This window comes from Prenolepis imparis, unplaced genomic scaffold, assembly GCF_030444845.1.
Source record: "Prenolepis imparis isolate NDT839.2.m4 unplaced genomic scaffold, iyPreImpa1.0 SCAF_4, whole genome shotgun sequence".
NCBI classification, from domain to species: Eukaryota; Metazoa; Arthropoda; class Insecta; order Hymenoptera; family Formicidae; genus Prenolepis; species Prenolepis imparis.
In genome coordinates this window covers 1,456,500-1,481,455 of record NW_028141162.1, presented here as the reverse complement: position 1 = coordinate 1,481,455, position 24,956 = coordinate 1,456,500, and the positions used below count along the sequence as shown (strand labels likewise).

The 24,956-nt window shown below is 39.6% G+C and overlaps 1 protein-coding gene across 7 annotated transcripts in view; it reads right to left on the bottom strand.

Moving 5' to 3' along the window:
- LOC145935656 (uncharacterized) overlaps positions 1-22,452 on the bottom strand; it is a 50,368-nt gene extending 27,916 nt beyond the window's left edge. The window contains exons 1-4 of one of the 7 annotated variants that reach the window (XM_083037159.1): positions 22,315-22,452; positions 19,513-20,368; positions 18,890-18,923; positions 10,109-10,233 (exon numbers count right to left, since the gene is read on the bottom strand). The gene's annotated coding sequence lies outside the window, so the exon portion shown is untranslated. Of the gene's footprint in view, positions 1-268; positions 527-2,382; positions 2,578-2,656; positions 3,439-10,108; positions 10,234-18,889; positions 18,924-19,512; positions 20,369-22,314 lie in introns of those variants that run through there. The other 6 variants (XM_083037160.1, XM_083037157.1, XM_083037161.1 and 3 more) reach the window with 6 other exon arrangements.
- Between the last annotated feature and the right edge of the window lie 2,504 nt (positions 22,453-24,956).

Below are 24,956 nucleotides of genomic sequence, written 5' to 3'. Positions count from 1 at the left end.
TGTAAGTACACGGAATCTCTCCTCGACGCATACAAAACGTAATCGGAGACTATCCCGGAATATCATTCGAAGAGAGAGAGAGAGAGAGAGCGCATTTCGATGCGACGTTTAATTAGAGACGGAAGGAAGAGAGACGCGCCTCGAGTACGAAGGAAAATAATTAAAAAATAATTAAAATAATTAAAATTAATATTATTAATTAAATAATTTAATTTAAAAAAGAGAAAAGGATCTATAACGCGTACATGTGCGTACATATTATACATACAAAACGATGAAAAGCATAAGGAAAGGCATCACACGTCGCCAACGGAGGTCTCAATCCTCAATCCTCGCGTGCACAGATACAAACACGTGCACACATACACATACATACATATGTACGCGGCGAGACGTACGCATAACGCGATAATAATCACAATGGCAGATCGATACGTCCGTCGCGTATGCCGAGGATGCCGATGTCACGAAGGTAGACGAAGGAATGCGCGGCGCGGCGACAACGGGAGAACGTCGCGCCTTTTCAATCGAAAACTTTATTATTACTGCACGATTCTGCGCGCCCCGCTTCCCCACCGCCGCGTCAAGAGTTTGTTTGTTTTCGTTCGCGCGCGCGCGAGACCTGTGTGTTGCGTCGCCTTCCCCCCTTCCCCTTCACGTGACGCTCTTCTCTACGATACTCGGAGTATTGCGTAGAGTCGGCGTGCGTATTCGATCGCGGTTAATATGCGTAATCGTGACGAGGTCCGTCTTTTAATGAGCACGCGCGCGATCGCGAGGGGATCGTCCCCCGATGAGACCCGCATCGCGGGACGGATATCTCTCGATAAATCGAAGTATAAATCAATATTACTTTCTAATGTCGCGCAATGAGCGATCTCTGCGTTTTTACGTGATTCGGAAAAATCGAGGAGACGAAATAGCGTTGTCTTCTCGCGAGAAGTGTGTAAAACTATCCTCTCCCATCCCGACTTGTCAATCCTGATAAAGTTACGAAGGAGAATTAATGTCGCAATTATTATAATAAATTATTATTATTATTATTCACTGGCGGATTCTTGGGGGGGGGGGTTGAGTTAAAACCCCCCTTCCAAATTAAAAGAAATAATTATAATTCGATTTGCGAAAATATTTTCAGTATTAAATCAAGTAATTTTGTAAAAATCCCCCTCCATTATCGACTTCAGGATCCGCTAGTGTTATAATAATTAATATCAAATTATGAACTGATGGTTCGAAACAGGATTATTAAATTATTATTGTAATTAATATCGAATTATTTACGCGACGCGTCTTTTCCATCTCAGAAATTGTTCGAATCTTATATCTTATATCTAGTACAAGAATGCACAGATGCGTGAAGATGAATTACATTTACTTACAATTGAATAAAGAAAGTTGCGAGATAAACAAAAAATGCGCGAAAAAAACATTAATGTTAGATCTTTTTCTAAGTTAAATTTTCGGAGCATTCTCTCTCGTGTGATTTCGAAACAAAGTTTGCAGCAATAATTGTCGAATTCCTGCATGCATTAGAAGAAACTATTATTATTAGCATAATTGAGAATAGCGTGATGCCGTCTCTCGATCTCGAGTCGCGTTGTAGTAAAACGATACTGCGCATCGATCGCGTGTATGAGATATTCTATCGCGAATTTTCAGAAGTCATTCGCGTAATCGTGACGAGAGAAAGAGAGAAAGAGAGAGAGAGAGAGAGAGAGAGAGAGAGAGAAAGAGAGAGAGAGAGAGAGACCGATTCCGCTTCGTCAGCTGATTCGAACGTCGAATATCGCACGCGCGATCGCGCAAAATTAATCGCTCTTTAATGTGCCCATTAAATTATCGGACAATGTAATATAAATCGCCGCATGCATTATATCTCTTCGTTAATAAAAAACAACGCGCATAAAATTGCATTCTCGACGGAAACAAATTCTAATGCTTTCCGGCAAGCTTTCGCCGATCGTATTTGACGACGATCGATTTCCGACGAGTCGAATCGATTCGATCGAAAACAGGATTATCCGCCGCGGGCGATGGATGGCACGCGGATAGTTATGTGCCGTCTAAACCGAACGTTAACGAACGTTTCACCGTGGATTTTTCAGAAAATCGCCTCTGCCTCTTTTCTCTCTCCTTATACCGATCTCTCTCTCTCTCTCTCTTGTTTACGCCCACGCGCGCGCGGCCAACCACGGAACCGGCCGGCGGGTAAGAGAGAGTGTATTTCTCGCTTATTATCCTTTCCTTCGATTTTCTCTACCGAAGGGAAAAGAATACCGAGGAGAAGGTGTACGTCTACGTACATTATGTGCGTCATACATATGTGTATCCTTGTGTATATGTGTGCGCGCGCACGTGTATCTGTGACGTGTGACTCACCCGCATATATACGCGGTTCGATGTACACGCCGGAGATTTACAGCTCATTACCGATTTCATACCACGGCGTCGCGATCGATCCGCCGCGCCGAGCCAAGCCGAGACGAGTCGTCGACACATTCATACGGAGTCGTCGTCGTCGACGACGGTATCGCGTGTGCCATACCGATACGCGACACCGTTGGACGCTTGTCAGCGAGCAGGTCGAATTTTGATCGTGGAAAACGCGCGCGCTCGCGCCAATTTTTTTTCCTCTCTTTCGCTCTATCGTTACCTTTGTCGCCTTCTTCCTGTCACGGGAGGTCGTCAAACGATGCGATTCGGGAACGATCTTTCTGGAGCCGACGGTGCGAGAGTTTCGTTCGATCTTTGGCGCGCGAGTCTCTTATTTAGCGATGATCGAGAAGAAGTTACTGCGCTCTCTCTCTTATCGCGTCACTCGGGAAAAACACTCGGGAAGATGTCTCTCTTTCTCGCGAAATCTCGTACGATGATCGGTATCGAGACGCACCGGGGCGTAACAAGATGAACCGCACAATGGAGCGCGTGATCTGTCAGGCGCTGCGCGCCCGCGGAAATGTCAAACGACGAGGATGTTGTCGGGCCTCGCAGCAGCAGCTGCAGCAACAGGAGCGGCGACGGCAGCGACGGCCGTCGCTCGCGTGGGAGTGTGACATAATACCTCCGTTCTTCCGTTTCTGCCTGCGCAGAGCGCGGAATTTTTGCCCACGGCTTCTCAATCCTCTCTTGTCTCGCGAAAACGTCTCCGATATATTTTCCGCAAAACTATAAACATTCGAGGAACTCCGATCCTTCGAGATTCGCGCGCGCGATAATTTCGTATTATATTATATCACGTCACGCGTGTCTCTCTCGTAATAACAGCGAGAGCGGACAAAGCTGTCCTTATCGGAAGCGGAGCAACGCGTGCTTATACGCGTGCACTGTAATACAGCACGTCGGGGCCCGCGCGCGACAGCGAGCCGGCCCGCTTGCCTGCGCGTTCCGTTCCGTGTTGCACGACGACTCGAGCCGAGCGGCGAACTGAAGTCGGGCCGAGGTGAGCGGAGGTGACTTGCTTACTCGGGCCGGGCCGGGCCGGGGCCCGGCGCGGCGAACCACCACGAGCACATCGCGGCGGCGGCGGCGGCGGCGATGATGTTGCGACCGGTCGAGCGTATACGAGAAGGAAACACACACTCTCCGTATGCGTGTTATATGTGTGTACACGGTACACGTTGCATATGTATGTGCGCGCGCGTGTTGGTGGACACGGGTGTACCTGGCGGGAGAAGGTGCCCCGCGCGAGCTAAGCGAGTGCCCCCCTCGAGGCAGCGCGCAGCCTCGCGGATCCGCCCGTGCATAGGCGGCGTGCATCTCTTCTATATACGTTCGCCATCGCCGCGAAAGTTTCCTCGGAGGGCGCGATTCTCGAGGAAAAAAAAAATGGACGAGAAAAAAGAGAGCTTTTTGGCGGAGGAGAAGGAATTCTTGGAGAGAATTTTTTTTTTAATATAAATCCTTCGAAAGAGGCGCGCTCGCGCGAAATATCGATTTGACGATAATTGACAGATATGTAAAACAATGGGCTCGGAAATATTTAACGATCGCTTTTTATTCGACGCACAATTCGAATACACTAATTATATGTTATGGAAATTAGATTGGAGTGAATTTAATCGCTTGGCGGAATGGGCGATTCGAATCGCGCCTCCGGCGGTCGAACGCGCCAATAATTTCGCGCGCGTGTAAAGTGCGCAGCTAGCGCGCGGCGGCGCGTTTCAACGGTCGATCCTCTTAGATACTTAAGTATCCGCAAATGTCATTGGAATATGAGATATCGTGTGTATATATAAAGAACACTCGCCGAGAATCGCCGCGCGCGAGTTCGCACGCGACGAGATCCTGAGGTGTTTCGCGGTTCTTCGGAATGCGAGGCGTGCGGGATTCTCGATTTGGCGTTTTTTTTTTAAATTTTTCATCGCGAGGCGCACTCTCGCTTCACAATGCCGCGGTTGCGTAATCGCGTAAAAGAGCGTAGGAAGCACGCAGATTGATTAGCACACGAAGAAGGAGAAAGGTTGCGGCCATATAGAATATTGGCTCTATGCGAATCGCGAGCCAAGAGTCGCGGCGAGACCACGTGGGTGTCATCACACGCGCGTGAAAAAAAAGCCTAGAGAGATTATATAGACACACACATACTCTCTCTCTCTCTCTCTCTCTCTCTCTCTCTCTCTCTCTCTTTAACGTCTAGAGCAGTGATTCTCAAAGGCTTCATCGTTTGAAAGATTTGAAACATTTTCGCGGACATCAAATGATTTACACCTCGTCCTCCTTTATACGAATTTTGCCTCACTTTTAGAGATAAAAAATGATGCATTGCGATATATATTATATAATTCGTCGCGATAAATATAATTGGTTGTTGGCCCAACGAAGTTTCTGACGAAGAACTCGACTTCGCGACGGGATAATAGTGCGCCGCCGCGAGCGAAAAAAAGTTTGAGAACCTAGAAAAGGTGCGCGTACAGAGAGGAGTGTAGGCACAACCGCAATATCGCCAAGGGACGGTGTGCATAAAGGATCCCCCCCGATAGCAATGACTATAAATTCACTCTAAGCGCGAGAGTCTAAATATAAACTACGCGAGAGTGGTTATCTCCTCGGTATAAAAATCGCGCGCGCATCTTTATCCCATTATTATTACTAATACGACCTCTCCGCGAGGTGCGATTATGCGATTTTTATTATTCCTCCCGGTCTTACTACATTAATGCAACACACCTGCCTCGCTTTAACGCTTCGTTAATGTCGGACGCTTCGTTACGCGTCGAACTTTATCCCGTGTAAAGTAAGTGTGTAAAAGAGGGGGGAGGAGATGCGTTAATTATTCCGAGCGCGCGCAAAATCACGCATCGCAAATTAACGCGAAAAAAAAAAAAAACATGCGTCAGTCTCTTCGAGCGCATTTTCTTTTATCCGCTCGAAAGAATTTTTTCTCGAGTATCGCGTGAATTTCGTCGAAGATACAGTAATCTTGTCGTCGAGACTAATTAATTTAAATTAAGCTTTAATATCTTGGTTAATTTAGAAATATATTATCGAGAATCAATCTTTAATTGATAGTTTAATTAATGACGTCTCGAGAAAAATCAACGGTGGCTCGATCTACGATCTGCAAATGCGTTTTTCTTTTTTCTTTCCATAAGTTGGAGCATGTATGCACGTGTGTGCGAGTTCGTCTAGCGTAGCGGCTGTACGATACGCTATAGTGAATGTAAAACCGACCGTACAAAATTGAATATTTAAAAGATTATGAACCAAGTCGCGCGCGAGAAAGAGAAAAAGAGAGAGAGGGAGAGGATACGGGGGGCTGTTAAGTCGTGCTAACTCGCTCGACTTGCATACCGGCATGCTGCCCTTTCGATAATACGATCGATATCGATCTCGATGACGTAGCCGTCTCGCGTAGCCGCCGCGCGAACGGAGACGAAAACATTCGAAAAAAAATTCTTCGCTATTAATCTCTCTCCATGCATATAATTTAGCAGACTATTATCGGTCTATTTTGATCTATTAGCAATACGAAATGCGTCTCGCAACCTGCATAGATCGCGATGTACGACGGACAAAGAAGATTTGAATAAATACAGATTAAATTTTTTGCACTAAATTTTTTATAATTAAAAAAACTTATTTTATATATTTTTTCACGAGAAGAGAATCGCCACATTGTATTATGATACCGGAGACACCCTGTATATTTATTACTCCTTATAAAAGATATATATAAAAATAGAAACGCACAACACAGAAGCTGATGATGTACGAAAGAGAGCGACATCCCCGAGGAAGAACCGTAAAGTAAACTGAGAAAAACATCACACGCTCGGGCGGTCGTCACTCACCTGAGCAGTTGGTATGTATATGAAACGATATAGGTGCATTGTGCTCGTTAATGCGCTGGCAAGCGCGTAATGCTTGCGTACGCGCATAAATATTTATGCTATTCGAACAATCCCTAAAACGAAATAAAGTCTCTCTCTTTCTCTCTCTACAGCCGTGACGGGAACGTCGCGTATATTATCATTGATATATTCCGTCTTGCTTCTTATTATTATTAATCCCTTCAATGATGATATTATCCTTCCAACGCGAAGTTTTCTTCTCGCACGTCGATAAAAAAATAATTAAATTTATTCTCTCGCAAATCAACTTTATTATCCTATAAATTTGATATTCTCGCAATTAATCTGCTCCTTCTCTTTCTCTATAATAGCTAGCGTTTCAAATTATTTTATTATCCCAAGTTGAATATCTCGAAAAACTTGTACGAATAACAAAGGTAGGACACGTATATTTTCAGGCATATTATTGCAAAATATTGTTTCTGTTGTTATTGATCTTCTATTATTGATCAATCATGATGATATTATCTTTTCAACGCGAAGTTTTCTTCTCGCACGTCGATAAAAAAATAATTAAATTTATTCTCTCGCAAATCAAATTTATTATCCTATAAATTTGATATTCTCGCAATTATAATCTGCTCCTTCTTTCTCTATAGCTAGCGTTTCAAATTATTTTATTATCCCAAGTTGAATCTCTCGAAAAACTTGTACGAATAACAAAGATAGGACACGTATATTTTCAGGCATATTATTGCAAAATATTGTTTTTATTATTATTGATTATTATTGATCTATTATTGATAATCTCGGTTATCTTGAAATCTTTAAATTTTCCCGACAAAACGTTTCTCGTCAGCCATGTATCTTTCTCGCTTCCTGCTAAATGACAGGTTTAGATTTAGGGAAGCCGAAAATGCAACGAGGACAGAATATCCTATTGAGCAAAGCATTTGTTGGAGAATGAATGTGTATTCGTTTGTGGTTATGCGGGCAGGTATACTTTTGACCCATCAAAGATCGAAGGGAGAAATGGACGTAGAGAAAAGAAGAGAGATATTTATTGTATTCTTTCGAAAGAACTTTTCCAAGTAAAACAAGATGCAATATAGAAAAATTAAGTATTAAATATAAAAATATTAGGACCAAATAAGGAAAGCGATATAAAACTGATGGGAAAAGAAAACGAGAAATTTCCATCGCATGCAAAAATTTCTTATAAAATAAAACTGTAATGTATAATAAAAATAAATTATGTAAAGTTATATAACATATAATTATGTGAAAAAAGAAATAGAAATCTACCAAAAAATGCATCTGCGCAATCTATAAGACCAAATATAGTAAGATGACAAAAGAGGAACTCAAAAAACGAGAGAAAGAGAGAGAGAGAGAGAGAGGAAAAAGAGAGACATAGAGAAGCGGACCAAGGGAGACGGACTCGTTCGAGCCGAATGCCGCTTCTCTCCGCGAGACGGGAGGACAGAAAGAGTGAGAAAGAGAGAGACAGAGAAAGATACACGGCGCACACAACGGCGTGCATACGTGTCCCCTCCACGGGAATTCATCCTGCACGTGCAACCCGGGGACTCGGGGAGAGTACGCGCGTGTGCGTGTACAAAGTAGGTCCACGGAGCGGAGGAGAGACGACGGAATGAATATCGTACCGTCCCCTCGCGGCCGGTGCGACCAATCCGCGCTAAGCGCGAGTTGCGTGAAGGCGGAACGCGTCGCTCTTTCGCGTACATACATCCGTGGTATTTATTATTCAGTTTGCAAATACGTGGCAAAAATGATCTCTCTCTCCAGACGCGCCCGCGACCCCGCGCGCGCGCGTTCTCTCGGGCCGGGAGGTGGAGCCAGAAGGCAAAGGAAGAAGGGTAAACGACGAGAGATATCGGCCGTTAATTTGTTAGAAACGCCACCGGCACCGGGGGACCCGATCGCGCGTGTGTATATCGTGTGACACGTCACGCGACGTTGGTCGGCCCCGTTTCGCGCGAACTCGCGAGACTCGCGAGATATGGGAAAACCATGGGCGAAAGATGGGTGCGTTGATTGGTTAAGGTTGTCGAATATTCTTAGGAAAAAATTAATTATATTAGAGTGAATCAATGGCCGGTATTCATAGTCCGATCTTATATTTAAGATCATCTTAAGTCTGGTCTGGATCTTAAGCTCGGACTTAAGACGATCTTTGATATAAGATCGAACTATGAATACCCCAACCAATGATCGCTAATCGTTGATTAGCGATCATTGGTTGGGGTTGGATAGTTGTCGCGTTACTCGAGAGCAAGAGAAGACGAGAAGAGACGAGAAGGGAAAGCTCGCTCGTCACGCTCGTCCTATGCAAAACACCCGTGTATCCCCCGTTTTTCTACGAACGCGTGTATTCGCACCATGGTCAGTTGCATCTCTTTTTCTCGCTCTATCTCTCTCTCTCTCTTTTTCACACACTAGAGCGCGTGTTCTCCGCACAACATTTCCGCGCTTCACACACCCATGTGCGGCCGATATCATCTCCTTTCTTTCGCTCGTTCCCTTCGCGCGTTCTTTGAAGTTTGCTACCACCTCGAGGATTCCGAGGAGAAAAAATGCAACTTAATCGCTCGATCGTAATTACAAAATTGCTGAAAAAGTACCGTCCGATCGTGATCATCGCGCGTGTCGTTTAATCGCGATTCTCGCGAGCCTTTCCCGCGCATATACGGAGTTTATGCGCGAACGCGAGGAGAGGAAGAGAGGAATATCGAGGAACCATCCGGCAAGTGATGCGCTCCATCACTGGTCAGACGTTCGTCCAAAATTGAAGCCACGTGTTGGTGGACTCGCGCGTGACCTTCTACCGTAACTCTCGAATTAATTAAAAGCCTTTAAATGGCGGAATCGTTTTAGTTTAATGAATATTTCTGGGAAGCTAAAAAGACTTGGAAAAGAAATTCAGTACCCCTAATTTCCGAAACACATAAAATTATAGAATAAGACTGAAATCTCTATACAATGTTTTTTTATGATCAATTATATAGCGTGAGAAAATTTTGTGATCACGGCATCAAAAGTAGAAATAAGAAAATAATTATAAAAACGCTATGTTTGCCTTTCTCTCTCTCCCGCTCTCTTTCTCTTTGATTTTTGAGATGAATGTTGTTGACGATCTAAAAATATCATCTTGTATTTTTACTTTGATTTTTAAGATTAACGTTGATGACGATCTAAGAATATTAATACTAATTATAAGGTGCTGACACAGAGATTATCGCGTGTTTCCCATTCGCAGAGAGTTCCCTATTCGCGTCATTTAAAAAGAAGAAAGAAAAAAAAAAAAACGTGCGGTTCAAAGTTCAAGGCACTTTACGCCCTACTTCCTCCGCACGGCTGCTTATTCGTTCGAGCCGTAAAACGGCCTCTCCCCCCGAGGATAGGCGCGCAAATTAGAATCCTCCGGGAATCCGCAAAAGTCACAGTCGGGTTGGCAACCGGTCGGTGTGTGAAACCTAACTAAATCGCCTAGCTTCGACTTTTCTTTCGACGACGACACTGTTTACGTTGCAACGAAGCGTCCTAAATTTTGTTTTCAATATCGAGCGAAATTTTTATCGGTATTTTCTCCATCTTTCGCGTAGAGATAATTTCTAGACTCGTCGCGCGCTCTTCCTCTTTTTCGTATCGTGGAATTTAGACAGATATCTTAGGAGATTCTCTCCTAGGGCGAAGAGGGCGACGCGTAATCTCTCTTCCGGTTTGGAGAGGACACATTAAAAGGCCGGATTTTCCGAGCCGTGGAGAAAATGCAAGAATTAGCGGCAACTCACTCATTTGACGGCGCAAAACGGGAACATTGCGAAAGTCCTCGGGTTCTTCGGCCTTCTCGTCCCCCTCGGTGTACACCTTGTGCACGTCGGCGACGTCGGCAGCGGCGGCGACGCGGCCCTCCTCACTAGGAAATAAGAAATTTTCTTGAGAGATGCGAGAGAGACTCTCCGTGCGAGGGAGGAGGCCTAGCCAAGCGAACATAGTTAATTTAGATTGTATCGCGTGAGAAGCAGGAAATGACGAAATATCCTGAGTGCTGACTTATGCACGACCGCCTCGTGTGCTGTGGCGTCGTGTGGTGTACCGCGCCGCCGCTGCTCCTCGACCTCAGCCGCGGCTCCGACACGCAAGGATGATACTTTTTTTTTTCTTTTAATATATCCTATTCTGAGAGAAAGAGAGCGAGAGAGAGAGACTTGACCTGAACCGCACGGTGTATACTGTCGGCGAGAATATCGCGCGACGTTGTTCGCCATTTTTTAATATCGAGACAGATTTTTATCGATATTTTCTCCATCTTTCGCAGAGAGATCATTTTCAGGCTAGTTTACAGCGCTTTTCCTTTTTTTCTTATCGTGGAATTTAGACAAAAATGGTTTTATGACATTTAATTCTCGAAACGCGCCGAATCGAGAGTTGGATATGATACACTGATTGCGAGAGAATTTTCTCTTAGATCTTACCCTGAAAATCATAATAATCGTGGGACAATATGGTATGGAAAGAATTTTATTTTTTAACTGCATAGTAAAATTAATCAAAAATATTTTATATATTTTATTGGAATAGATATTATTATTTTTATTGTGATAAATATTAATCAGAGAAATTCTCGTAAAATTCTTTCCATACCATATTGTCCCACGATTATCATGATTTTCAGGGTAAATTCTAACAGAAAATTCTCTCTGCATATTATAGGATATCGAAAATTCGATAAAATATGCACACGATCTAAAGAAATATCCCATTAAGACTTGTTACGTTACGTTATGTCAGTCGTCGATATCGTGAGAACGTTCCTCTTGAACGAAAAGTCTGTAGAAGACTATAATTTATTCGGCAATCTTTTAATTTTCCGCTAATTGAGAATCGTAAGATGAAATTTAATTGAAAAATTAATTTTTCGAAACTTATTATATTACAAAAAAGCTCTTTTTCTATTTATTTAAAAACCTCGAATTCTTTGCTTCGACAAAATATACATCCGATTAATTTTAATTATTTTACTCTTTCGATTTGCGATGCGCATGTATTATGTATTATGTATTACAGAGAATTGGGCATGGCTGTCAGACTGTCTGTCTCTCAGGTCGTACCCCGTGGAAATCTCGTCAGTGCACTAAAGGAAGTGACGCGCGAATAATTTGTCACACGTGATTGGAGACGGAGTATAATGAAGGCTCGAGTTCCCAGTATAACGTCATCGATTTTAAACGACCGTATGCATATAATATCGTACGCACAATATATTCTTATATACGAATAAGAGTCACTATATTTAATATACCATTTCAAAAAGTATCTTATATTGTAAATAGCTTTAAATAGAGCCATGCAGTTTCTAAATAATCCATCTTTAATTATCTTAATAAATAAAAATTAAATAAAATTCTTCTTTATTCTTTCACATCTCCAAGCGAAAGCAGATGAGAATATAAATGTTGACGAATGGAAATGTTATCGCGTTAATGAGACAATGTAATATGTAGATAGAGAGATATATGGGAACGGACGCGCGATAATAACATTTCGCTGTTATAGCAGGGTGTAACGAACGTCGATGCCGCAAGGACATTCCCTATTTCGCTTCGGCAAAATGAGTGAGAAGACGCGAGTCTTCTCCTATAAGGTCCTTTCGCCTATAAGGTGTTATAAATAGAGACGTGGGTACTGTATACTTAATTCCGCGCGCACGAAACCGGGTTCTTTCCGTCACACTCCCATGGAGCTTGGTCACCTGAAGAGTTACTATGCCCAATTAACCCTTTGAGAACCGTACGCTCTCTTGCCGGGCATTGCCACTTCCGACGTTGCAATAGTTTTTACTGTGCGATTTTAGCGAGACCACGATTCGAATCACGCGAATTCATGCCAAGAGAATCTCGTGTCGCGACCGCGCATATATGTATTATATATTTAATGTGAATTTAATTTTTTTAAAAATTCTAATACAAATATAATTAAAATAATTTCATCCATCAACGCGTAAATCCTTCACGTGGAAGAGTAAAATAAACGCCCCATCGGTCGGCTTGCGAATTACATCAACGCATCTTGAATCGATGACGACCATTACAACGGTTGCGTGCAAGCATACGATCCCATTTCCACGTGAGCTCTCAACTGGAGAGAGAGAAGTCGGGTGCGGATTCTTTAATCTCTCACCTGTGACCCAGACGCGATACGCGCCAGCGAATGACGAACGCAAATTTTTTTTACGATAATTTAAAATCGAGATTGAAAAATTTCTCTCTTTTCACGAAGAAAAGTATGGCTGAAAGCAAAAGAAGAAATGAACGTAACAAAGGATTTTCCGACGAGAGCGCGTTGGAAAAATATTCCTCGTCCCCGGGAAAAGAAGAGCGGTTATAAACACGCTACCGTACGCGCATCGATAATATTTCAGAGAGGCTCATTAGCAGCGATCCAGGAACGTCTATTCCCCGCCAGCACGCAAGTAATTATCTGTTACAACGCAGCGCCTCCTTACGGCGTATAACAGCAGATCAGCGCAACGATTAAGCTCAAAAATAGTTCATGGGAACTAGCAGGTAAGCTAATCTCCATCGCATTAGTGTTGTTCCATACGTATAAAATGCTTTCCGAGGAGGAAGCAGCTGCACGCACCTTTACCGCTCGCGGGGTCATCACTTTCGAAAGACCGCGAACGTCTCGACTCTATGTACGAACGACTTCGCGACTCTGAGGAATACCGCAAAATTCGTTCTGTCTAGAAATTACGTTCGTCTCTCTCTCTTTCTCTATCGTCGTTAATCGTTAATTTCAGACCTATATTGAATCCAATCGAATTTGATTGCAATTTTAGTTTCCAAAGTTTTAAATCTGACAGATGACGTTAGATGACAGATGACAGCTGTTCGGCTGGCCTCGTTAACGCATACTATTTTTACGATAAAAATATCTTTTCTCTAAATTCTTTGTCAATTATCCTGCGATATAAAGCCGTTTGTCTCTATATAGTCTATAAATTAATGCAATCGCGAATCGCTACTGTAGGATAATCGAGATCGCGTGCATCGAAATCGTGCGCATCGTTCGTGGTGTCTCTTGAAATCTACGAGCTCTCCTGGTGAGACAGGTCGCGGGTCCACCGCGTCGCGGGAAAAAATCGCCATTTGATAATCCACCCCGGCGTGTGCACGCCGGATATATATTTATCTCTGTATATCTCTATACATACAGGGTGTTTGTATAATGTGTGCTCGAGAAATATCTATAGTTTTTTCGCGACAAGCCTTGAGATTTTATCCCCACGATGAGGACTCGATTTCACGTCTCTATATCACGATTTCTTACTTTGATTTCCTCTTTTATTTATTTCTTTTTTATTTTTTAATATATCCAATTTTTTACAAATTAAATCTGCTCGAAATTGATTTATTCATATTTGTCATTCTCAATTGACTCGATCGATTTTACAATTCAAGAATAATTTCGACATCTCGAGGGAAAAAAACCGGCTCCAGATTGGGAGGAGTCTGCGAATAAGGTTCGTCTGGGAACACCCTGTATAAGCTATAGCTCTGCTCGTGTACCTCTACGGTACTCTAGCTACCTACCACCCGCAACCGACAGCAGGCCAAGCCGGGGCAGAGTCTTAGGCCAGGCCAGGCCGAGCAAGAGTCGTGTATAAGAAGGGGTTAAGAAACTCTCGAACTGAAGTGCCTACACCGGAAGCAGGGGCCTTGCTTTCTGGGCTAATAACCGTACCCACATCGACACGCGGGATCTGCGTGCGCGCGTATACGCTTAGAAGAGAGGAAAGAGAAAAAGAAAAAGAGAGAGAGAGAGAAAAAAAAAGAACGCGCGAGAGGGAGAAGGTGACGAAGGAGAGGGTCGGAAACGAGGGGAGGGAGAGAGGTGTAATATAGCGCGGCGAGGTCTCTTTACGCGTGTGCGTTATTGCACGTATACACGCACGAGAGCGGCATAGTGTGACGCGCAGCACACAGGTGCGCCGGGACCCTCTTATCAGCATGCAAAGCTAGATTTTATGTGCGATCGAATAGGCCGTGCCGTCGGGATTCGTACGCAAATCGCAATCGAGTTACATGCAACGCCGAGTCAATCGCGGGGAAATTGCGGCGACGATATTTCGCAGCGAAAAGCTATATATACGACGTCGTTGTCTAGATTCGGCCGAAATCGGTATCCTATATGTATATATGTATTTATAATAGAAAAAGAGCGAGGAAGGAATGTCTATATTTTTTTTTATATATACTGATTGTGAGAGAAAAATCTGTCAATTATCCCGATTTATATAGCCCCTCGATCGAAGATTTGATTATCCGAATACTGTGTTAATTAAATTAATAAATACTCTCTAATCGTATTTGAATATACTATATTCGGTTGTAATAAATGCGCACAATTTCCTGTGCCATTAATTATAATTGCCAGCTCTATACTAGGATTAATTATTCCTCGCGTTGCTACAATTATAAATATGACTCTACAATGTGGCAGCACATAATTTTATAAAGTGACGGTTCTCCTAAAGTGGATCTTCTCACCGTTCCCGGTGAGATTGATTATCGCTCTAACTGTATAGCGGATAGGTCTCGTAAACAGATAAATCTGCAATTAAATGCGAAATTAACCTGAATATGAAGCATGCGCGATTAGGCATCTCGCGGACGAAGTAACGTTACGGGATAACAGCGAAGACCTCGCTAGATAAGCGACATCCGCTTGTGAAATCCAGAGAAAATCCAGAGAATGTGCACGTAAGTTTAATTTTAATCAGTTGTTTAATCAGTTTCTAAAATATCTACCATCGATTTATAAATGAATAATTTAAATGAATAATTTAAAAAAAATGAAGAGATTGCTGTATCAATTAACTAAACAACATTCGCTAATCATATCTCGATCTTATATATGTAAAAATTGCCCGACGCGTATTTTTAATCGAATATTTCTCAAACAAACGCTGAGAGATAAGATGACCATGATCCATCGAAACAATAGCGGAATTCTCGGTCCAGCTAAACGTCAAACAATAAACGCGTCGCTCTGATTGCAGGGAATATTATACGCCGAGGAGCGAAACCCTTATCGCGTATACACAAAACGGTACGTATCCCGTTTTCTACCTCCGGTCTCACGCGTACTTATGAACCGGGCACCCGTGTGCGTACGAAGGATTAGAAGGTTTCGGTTCTGACACGTGTGTCCCTATCCTTTTTTAATTCCTTCCTCTCTTTCGGCTTCTCTTTCCTTCACTCTTCTCCACCACACATCGCTCTTTTTCTCTTTTTACCCGTCCATCATCCCTTCCTTTCTTCGCGTCTTTCCCTCCGCTTGACATTCGCGCGAAAAAAATGCAGCTAGGTTCTCCCGAGTGCCGTCGTATATATATAAATATATATATATATATATATATACATATACATATAGGAAAAGAGCGGATGTCTGATGTGTAAGGAACCGCTAAAATGGTGTTCGACTCTTATCCGAAGATCTAGAGCGGCGATGCGAAGAGAGGCACGCGGAGGGCTATACGTAAGGTAAAAGGGGGCTCATGACTGGTCGGTCGGTTGGTTGGTTGGTTGGTTGGTTGGTGCTGGTCGTCTGGTTGGGCTGGTTAGTGCCGTTACCAGAAAGAGGCCACCTAGGTTCGCAACAAGTGTGCTGAGTTATGTCTCGAACTTTCTTTATAATGAGACACCGGGCTATGAAATGACAAACGTAATTAAAGCGAGCAGCCACCAGAGGTCAGGGATCCCCGAGATTTTCACAATGGGAAACGCGCACTCGCAGAATCTCCCTCCCTCTCTCTTTCTTTCTTTCTCGCTCTCTCATCATCCGACTCTCCTCTCTCACCGCAACGTCTTCATTTACGCCACAGAGATTGCGTATTTCAGGATAATTTTTTGTCAAGAACGTCGTGCGTCTCGTGATCGTCGTAGAAAGTTAATGTCACCGATTTAATGTCGCGCAAAGTGTTTCTAAAATTAATACGCCCAATTCTGTACTCTATTCTACAATAATTCCTTGTAAATATTATCTCGACATATTCGCGTACACAGAGAGAATTTTCTCTTAGAATTTACCCTGAAAATCATGGTAATAATGGGACAATATGGTATGGAAAGAATTTTATAAGAATTTCTCAGATTAATATTTATCACAATAAAAATAATATCTAACTGAACTGTATAATAAAATTAATCAAACATATTTTATATTTTATTTTTGTCATAGGTATTATTTTTATTGTACTAAATTAATCAGAGAAATTTTCATAAAATTCTTTCCATATACCATATTGTCCAACGATTACCATGATTTTCAGGGTAAATTCTAAGAGAAAATTCTCTCTGTATATAATTAAATTAAAATATATATATATAGAGACTCGTGGATTAAGCTCAGTTAGTCGATATATCGGTGTGTATTATATATACATATATATACTTAATACGCTATAATAAGAGAGATAGATATCTAGCGCAAATACGAAGGATTTGGGAGCGAATCGAACTTGTATTGGATTTTTTCCCCAACAATCGCGAGTGGCAACCTTGCCCCGTTTTACGCCTCCCCGTGACACAACAATGGAAACGCAATGGTACACAACACATTTCACTTTTTCGCAACGCGTGCACGTCCGGGGGGCCCCCGAAAAGTATTGCGCGATTTCCTTACCGCGCAAGAATTCACCTCAAACACACAATGTAGATTGGAATTGGCCGTGTACCGTAAAAAGCCTAATTATCATTTTGCGAAACCGACGGCACCTATTCCTTCGCCGTCTATTCATTCGGGCAACGAGGGGCGGCTCGAAACGCGTAAACATCGAGATAACGCAAACGGCTTCTCTATTTACCTCCCACGTTAGATCGATTCGATCGATATCGGAGCACTGATTATTGGTAAATGTGCCCCGTTAAGGCGGACACATTTCGTAAATATAAATTCGTATTACATTCACACATTTCGCAAATACAATAACTTTGTATTTTGTTTGCACCCGATATCTATTTATTTCCTTTCTAAAAAAGGCATATTAAGTCGATTTTCGCAAGTATTGTTGCATCTTTTCCACGATGTTGATTGACTGTCTCAATTCGCGTTGTGCGTAAACAAAGTAAAATTAAATAAAATAATATGTTTTAATACTTTAAATTCGATTAATATTTTTGACAGTTATCCAGCTGATTTCTGTCAAAAAATATTAATCACGGATAAAGTATTATAACATATTATATTACTTATAAAATATTATTATTTTAATTATAATAATATGTTGTAAATAATATATACTTATAATATATACTTTGTCCGCGATTAATATTTTTTGACAGAAATCAGCTGATAACTGTCAAAAATATTAATCGAATTTAAAGTATTAAAACATATTATTTAAAACATTATTTTATTTAATTTTATTTTAAACAAATTGTTAAAATGCTAATCCTCGCAATGACAGCCTCTCGATGCTACGAATATAACGCATAATACCAATCGAGACAGTCTATCAGCATCGCGGAAAAGATGCAACAATACTTGCGAGAATCAACTTAACATGTCTTTTTTTATAATAGAAAAAGAAAGAATATGTATTTAAATAAATAGATATTTTGATATAAATTTGTTTGAATTCTCAAGAATGTAAAATTATTTTTAGTTTTCAATACTTGGATATATTTTAAGAAGTCATTTATTAATAATATAACAAAAATCGTTATTTTTATAGTAATATATTATTTTATTAACTGTAGTAATAAACATGTAGGTAGATAATTCCATTAAAAAGTAACTCAATAAGCTTCTTACAATTATTTTCATAACATAATTAATTTGAATAAATTATATCATGAAAATAATTCTAAGAAGCTTATTGAATTATTTTTCAATCAAATTATATCTACATGTTTATTACTACAGTTGCTAAAATAAGATATTACTATAAAAATAAAGATTTTTTTATATTATTAATAATTGACTTCTTAAAATATCCAAGTATTAAAAATTAAAAATATTTTGCATAAATAAATTTGGAGAAAAAATAAAATTAGCGCATTATAAAAATAGATATAATTTAATTATTAACGCGCGTTCTATTAAATTAATTGAAATGTGTTATAAAATAACTATTAAACATTTCTTATTTTTTATGTTTATAACATATGCATGTTGAAAAAATCTCTATTATGATACACATTCAAAAATTAAACACACATATATACAATAATTGATCTCAATTCATTTATTTCAAGATAATGAATTTGTGATATATATATAATATATATTTATATATAATATTACGATTAACTTGAGACTTTAATTCTTTTAATATGTAATAAGTATAAAGAAGGTAAATTTAGATATCAAACAATTTGCAAGAATTAAAATAAGAATAAAAAGAACATTACCGATACATCTATTATTGCAAATTATATTATAATTATCAGAGAAAAAAGGTTTATTCCTAATACTTTTATCTTATATATATGTATTAAAATATTTCTGATATAATTTTCACAAATACATTACCTTAATATTTTTTAAAATAATTCAACACTCACCAATTTGATGTGCGGAATTGTAGACCATGTTAATCTGTAAAATATAAACGTATAAATATTATATAAAACAATTATTAAAATATTTAAATCATTTATAATATTTCAAATCAAATATTAAAATTAATTTGAGAAAATTTAAATATTAATTTTAATGTTTCAAAAAATGATTATATTATGCGCATAATTAACTTTTGTTATTTACTTTAATTATAAATATTAAAAAACTACATAATTTGAAAAGAAATATTTTTTAAAGAAAGATAGAAATAATTATAAAAAATATTTAAATTAAAATATTTTACTATTTATTTTTACTATTAAATATTTTAATTAAAATATTTAATAGTAAGAGAATCTAGATACGCATTACATAAATAATTGTATCTACATATATCTCTTAAATAAAATACAATGTAGAAATTGTATTTTATACATATACAAATATTTATTATTAAATTATTTAAAAAATTATTATATTATTAAATATTCTAAGCATTTCAAAATATAAAATCCAGGATATTTTATATTTATTATTATACAACAATGTAAAATTTGAATCATTATCGCAAAGTTATAGATAATCTCACAAATAACAAATGAAAAGTTAAATAAAAAATATATACCCTATCGTTGCTCTGCCGTTGCCCGATGCCTCCCCGGGCCACCTCTCTCTCTCTCTCTCCCTCTCTCTGACTCTCCGCGTCGTTCCTTTATGGTTATGGCATCGACTCCAAACACTTGCACTCGCGTTATTTTTTTCGTTCGCGACGCGCGGCGACGCCCGGATTTTAGCTATCACATTTCGACGCGTTTCGGTAAAACGCGAGAATCGCGAGAGCTTATTCGCGCGCGAATAAAACCGATGCTCTGTTTTCGCGTCGCCGCTTTTTTCAACGCCCACTTATCGGAAGGCCTCATCGAACGACGATGATGCGGTGACTACTTCACGACGCATACAAGAGTCGTCGATCCCAAGAAATGGGCACTACATTTCACTATGTTTTATATATCACAATTCAACGACGTAGAAATCGGATCGAAAAACTCCGGAAATTCGCGTCGAAAGCGCAACGGTAATTCGATCCGCCCGTGTAATGGCGTCGCGTAATGGACTGGTCCGTGCGATCGCGATCACGATGTCGGTACACGATTTCGCGACGCGATCGGATTTGTACGATAATTAAGTACGTAAACACACTAAACTCACACTCGTACTGTCGCGGACCGGCGATGAGCGCGCAAACGTTGATCGCGAACCGTAAATGCATCTACCAACAGACAGGCTTGTGCCAGTTGCGGGACGTGCAGCACGACAAGGTCGCAAAGTCGTAATGGCGGTGGTCGCGGCGTACGTGCGTCGGAGCTCGGCTCGGCTCAGCTCGGCTCGGCTCGGCTCGGCTCGGCTCGGCTCGGCTCGGCTCGGCTCGGCGGTCCGGGCAACTCCGACTTGACGACCTTGATGTGTTGCGCGTCCCGTAACTGGCAGTGTCAAAAAATATTATTAAGGTGTTAATTTGTTTATTAAATTTTAAAATAATATGTTATAAAATATAAAATAGTAATATGTTGTAAAAAATATGTTATAATGACCTATATGCGATTAATATTTTTTGTCAGAAATCAGCTGATTAAGGAGTTAATTTGGTTATTAATTTTTAAAATAATAATGTTATAAAAATTAAAATAATAATATGTTTTAACCAATATGTCATAATTCTTTAAACTCTATTAATATTTTTGACAGTAAGCTGATTTCTGTCAAAAAATATTAATCGCAGATAGGTCATTATAACATATTATTTACAACATATTACTATTTTACATTTTATAATATATTATTATTTTCAAATTTAATTAACAAATTAACAAATTTATATTTTTGTCAGAAATCAGCTGACTAAGGAGTTAATTTATATATGTATATATGTATATATATATATACATATATACTAATTAATTTTTAAAATAATAATATATGTTATATAAATTAAAATAATAATATGTTTTAAATAGAATGTTATAGCACTTTAAAGTCGATTAATATTTTTTGACAGTATTAGGCATTATAACATTATTTACAACATATTACTATTTTACATTTTATAACATATTATTTTAAAATTGAATTAGCAAATTAATGCTTTATTAATATTTTTTGACAGAAATCAGCTGATTAAAACGTTAATTTGTTAATTATATTTTCAAATAATAATGTGTGTGTGTGTTATAAAAATCAAAATGATAGTATGTTTTAAATAGAATATTATAGTACTTTAAACTCGATTAATATTTTTTTCACAGTAAGCTGATTTCTGTCAAAAAATATTATTCGAGTTTAAAGAATTATAACATTTACAACATATTACTATTTTACATTTTATAACGTCTTATTATTTAATTAGCAAATTAATGCTTTATTAATATTTTTTGACAGAAATCAGCTGATTAAAGCGTTAATTCGCTAATTAATTTTTAAAATAATAAGATGTTATAAAATGTAAAATAGTAATATGTTATAAATAATATATTATAATGACCTATCTGCGATTAATATTTTTTGACAGAAATCAGCTGATAACTGTCAAAAATATTAATAATGTTTAAAGAATTATGACATATTATTTAAAACATATTATTTTAAAAATTAATTAGCAAATTAACTCTTTAATCAGCTGATTTCTGAGAAAAAATATTAATACGGTGTTAATTTGTTAATTAAATTTTAAAATAAAAATGTTATACAAATTAAAATAATAATATATTTTAAATAATAAGTTATAATTCCTTAAACTTGATTAATATTTTTGACTGTTATCAGCTGATTTTTATTAAAAAATATAAATACGTCGAGATAATATTTACAACTATATATAGTACAATAGAGTAAAAACTGCGCATACTAATTTTAGAAACACTTTATAGATGAAACGTTAATATGCAAAAAGAAGAAAAAATCTCGATATAGTCGAATTATTAAAGCTCAAAGCTTAAAAAGCGTGTCTTAATTTTATTATCCAATCTAACGATCGCATTCCGCAATGGCTCGACGACCAGCAGAGATAAAAGATACTCGAATATCGGAAATCGTGTCTGTATATGCGGGAAGAAACGCGCGAAATGTCGAAGTTTATTTATTATCGCCTGCGTGCGGCGAGCGACGTCGCAAGCAAATACTTTTCCGCACTCACGAGCGCGATCCTTGCGTGGATCCGCGACTCCTCGAGAGGAAGCGTTTCACATTCCTGCGTCGCGATCTCCGCGGATCGATAGATACCTCCTCCTCCCCTCCTGGCGATCGGCTTCTTCGCGCACCGCGGGGGCTCGGCATAAAACTGCTCCCGAGTTCGGCGAGGGTCAGGGATCACGTTGGCCGCGCGCCGCGATAAAGATCTCGCGTGAATGATTGCCGATGATATTTCACTTACTTTTAGGGATCGTCAAAATCCTTCCTGCGAGCGGGGGATTCCGACGCGATGCGAAATGCCGCGTCTCCTTCTTTCTTCGAATTGATGACATGCATATCGAAGACGCACCTTTCACGATGTTTGTATGATGCAGCCTCACTCCGCTGATAATCTCGAACGGTCCAAGCATTGCACGCACAAAATTATTCCAAGTTGATTACTCCGTGTGTTGATGGAATCTAAAAACAACAAAAAAGGAATTAATATATATAGCAAAATATATATTATATATACACGGAGAGAATTTTCTCTTACAATTTACCCTCATGGTATTAATATTTGGTATTAATATTTAATATTTATTACAATAAAATATCACAATAAAAATAATATCTATCACAATAAAATATAAAACATGTTTGATTAATATTTTACTAATGCATAGTATAAAATTAATCAAACATGTTTTATATTTTATTGTGATAAATATTAATCAGAGAAATTCTCATAAAATTCTTTCCATATCATATTGTCCAACGATTACCATGATTTTCAGGGTAAATTCTACGAGAAAATTCTTTCTGTATATGAATATGTGCGTGCGTGCGTGTGTGTGAATAAATTACCTAATATATAAAATGTGTGTTTATGTATATCTGTAAATAAATTATCTATTATTTATGAAAGCAATCGTCTAATTAAGTAAATGCGCAAGTTGAGCATCTTTCGGAGCGAAATATCAAAGAATCAAGGTTATAAAAATTGATTCTTTCAACATAATGATTCATACTAACCGTTTAGCCTCTCGAACCTCATATTATGTATCAACTATTACGATTGTATATTTCAAGTAGTAAAATATATAATGCAGATGATAAAAACCCCGGTAAACCGTTGAGCAAAACTGCGAGTACATTTGTCGTCGTTAGGTCGCAAAAGTTCAACGTTCAACTTTTAAATATGACGATACCTAGCCTAGGCACCTACGCACGTTTCGGTGGCGCCACCTCTCGCAAATTAAGCAGATTCATGAGCGAGCGAGCGTGTTCGGAACGCCATTGCTAATTTGAAAGGAGAATAATTCGAGAGCGATATATATCTTTGCCAACAAAAGAACTAGAGAGCGATATATGATGACAATTTTGAAACTATCTCGCTATTATTAATCCGCCGATTAATTTTCTCGCTCCAAAACTTAGAGAGAGCAACGAAGCTAGCTATCTCCGATTACCACCATATTTAATTAATAAATGCTCAATCCGATAAACGACATATATCGGCTATAGGCTATAAACTTACCCCGGACGTCGCCCATAACCACTATCGATTGTTTTTCACTTGCTCCTGTCAAAGACGCTCAGCTGGCGTATCTTTTATGCACGATAACGATAACGATAATAACGATATAGCGCGTTATAACATCACCGGCACGATGAGCTGTGTCTTCCGCAACGAGCTCATTTTTCGACAGCGAGTCGAGTGAAGCGCGCGTTCGTCCAACCTGACTGACGGACGCTAAAGATCGAAGTTAATCGATATCTCGATCTCGCGCGACTCGGTCCTCGATTTAATTTAAAATTGATCGTCGTCGGAAGATCGCGAATTAGAGCATTTATACTTTATATTTATCTATACGATTAATGTATAAATATTGTTATAAATACATTTATATTAATCTATACAATTAATTATACGATAAAATAATAAATTTACACATATTATTAAAAATAATTTATACACGTGTGTGTGTGTGATATATATATATATATATATATATATATATATATGAAAAAAAATACGTGAAAATATTATATGTTAAAATAACATCGAGACGTCGAGACCAATCTTAAAAATCGTAAATGACAGCGCGCAGTGATTACGTATCCGTTTCCCATCAACCCGCTGATGACGTAATCATCGAGCGGTGAACGCGCGGAGACCAACTATCTCGAACTCTCCCGCTCTGTCGCTCTTCCCTTGCGTATCCCAACAGCCCGGGTCATTAATAATTCCCGATTCCCGTCTCTCGGATGCGCTCTTAGCATCGTCGAGAGGGACCGGCTCCCCCTCGGGGAGCTCGGCGCGACACGCGGCCATTTCTAGAGGCACGTTAAAATCGCGGCTTCTGTGTGCGTAATGCGGTGGATGCTGCGCGCCTCTTCTCGGTTTGTCCGACTCTCTTGACTCGATTTCGCGACCGCAAAACTCCGCCGGGAAGATATATCTCTCCCCTGTACGCGCGCCCTGCGAGCCGCCCGTCCCTCGACCGCCGACTCCGCGTTCCTTCTTCCTTCTCGCCCCCTTTCCTTGCAGCCGGTGCCACACGGGACTTCTCCGTCTCTTTTCTCCCGCGCGAGGATGGTCCCCGCCAACCAAGGGGGCAGGGGTGGAAGGGAAAGGCAGGGAGGATGGCCAGACCCCGTCGCGGAGACAACATAAAGATTTAAGACTGGGAGATGCGCCAATAAACATGCTGCGCCCCTGCCGCAGTCAGCTCGCGCTTCTCTCCGCTGCGTTCGCCGCTGTTCCGTTTCTCATTCGGTTCCGCTCTCGAGTTCTGTGCTCTGTTCGCAGCCACCAAGACACATACGCATGCACACGTACACAGGGTGTTTCCTCAGCGATCTCGATGTTAGATTCTAACGATATTCGAATTCGCAGTA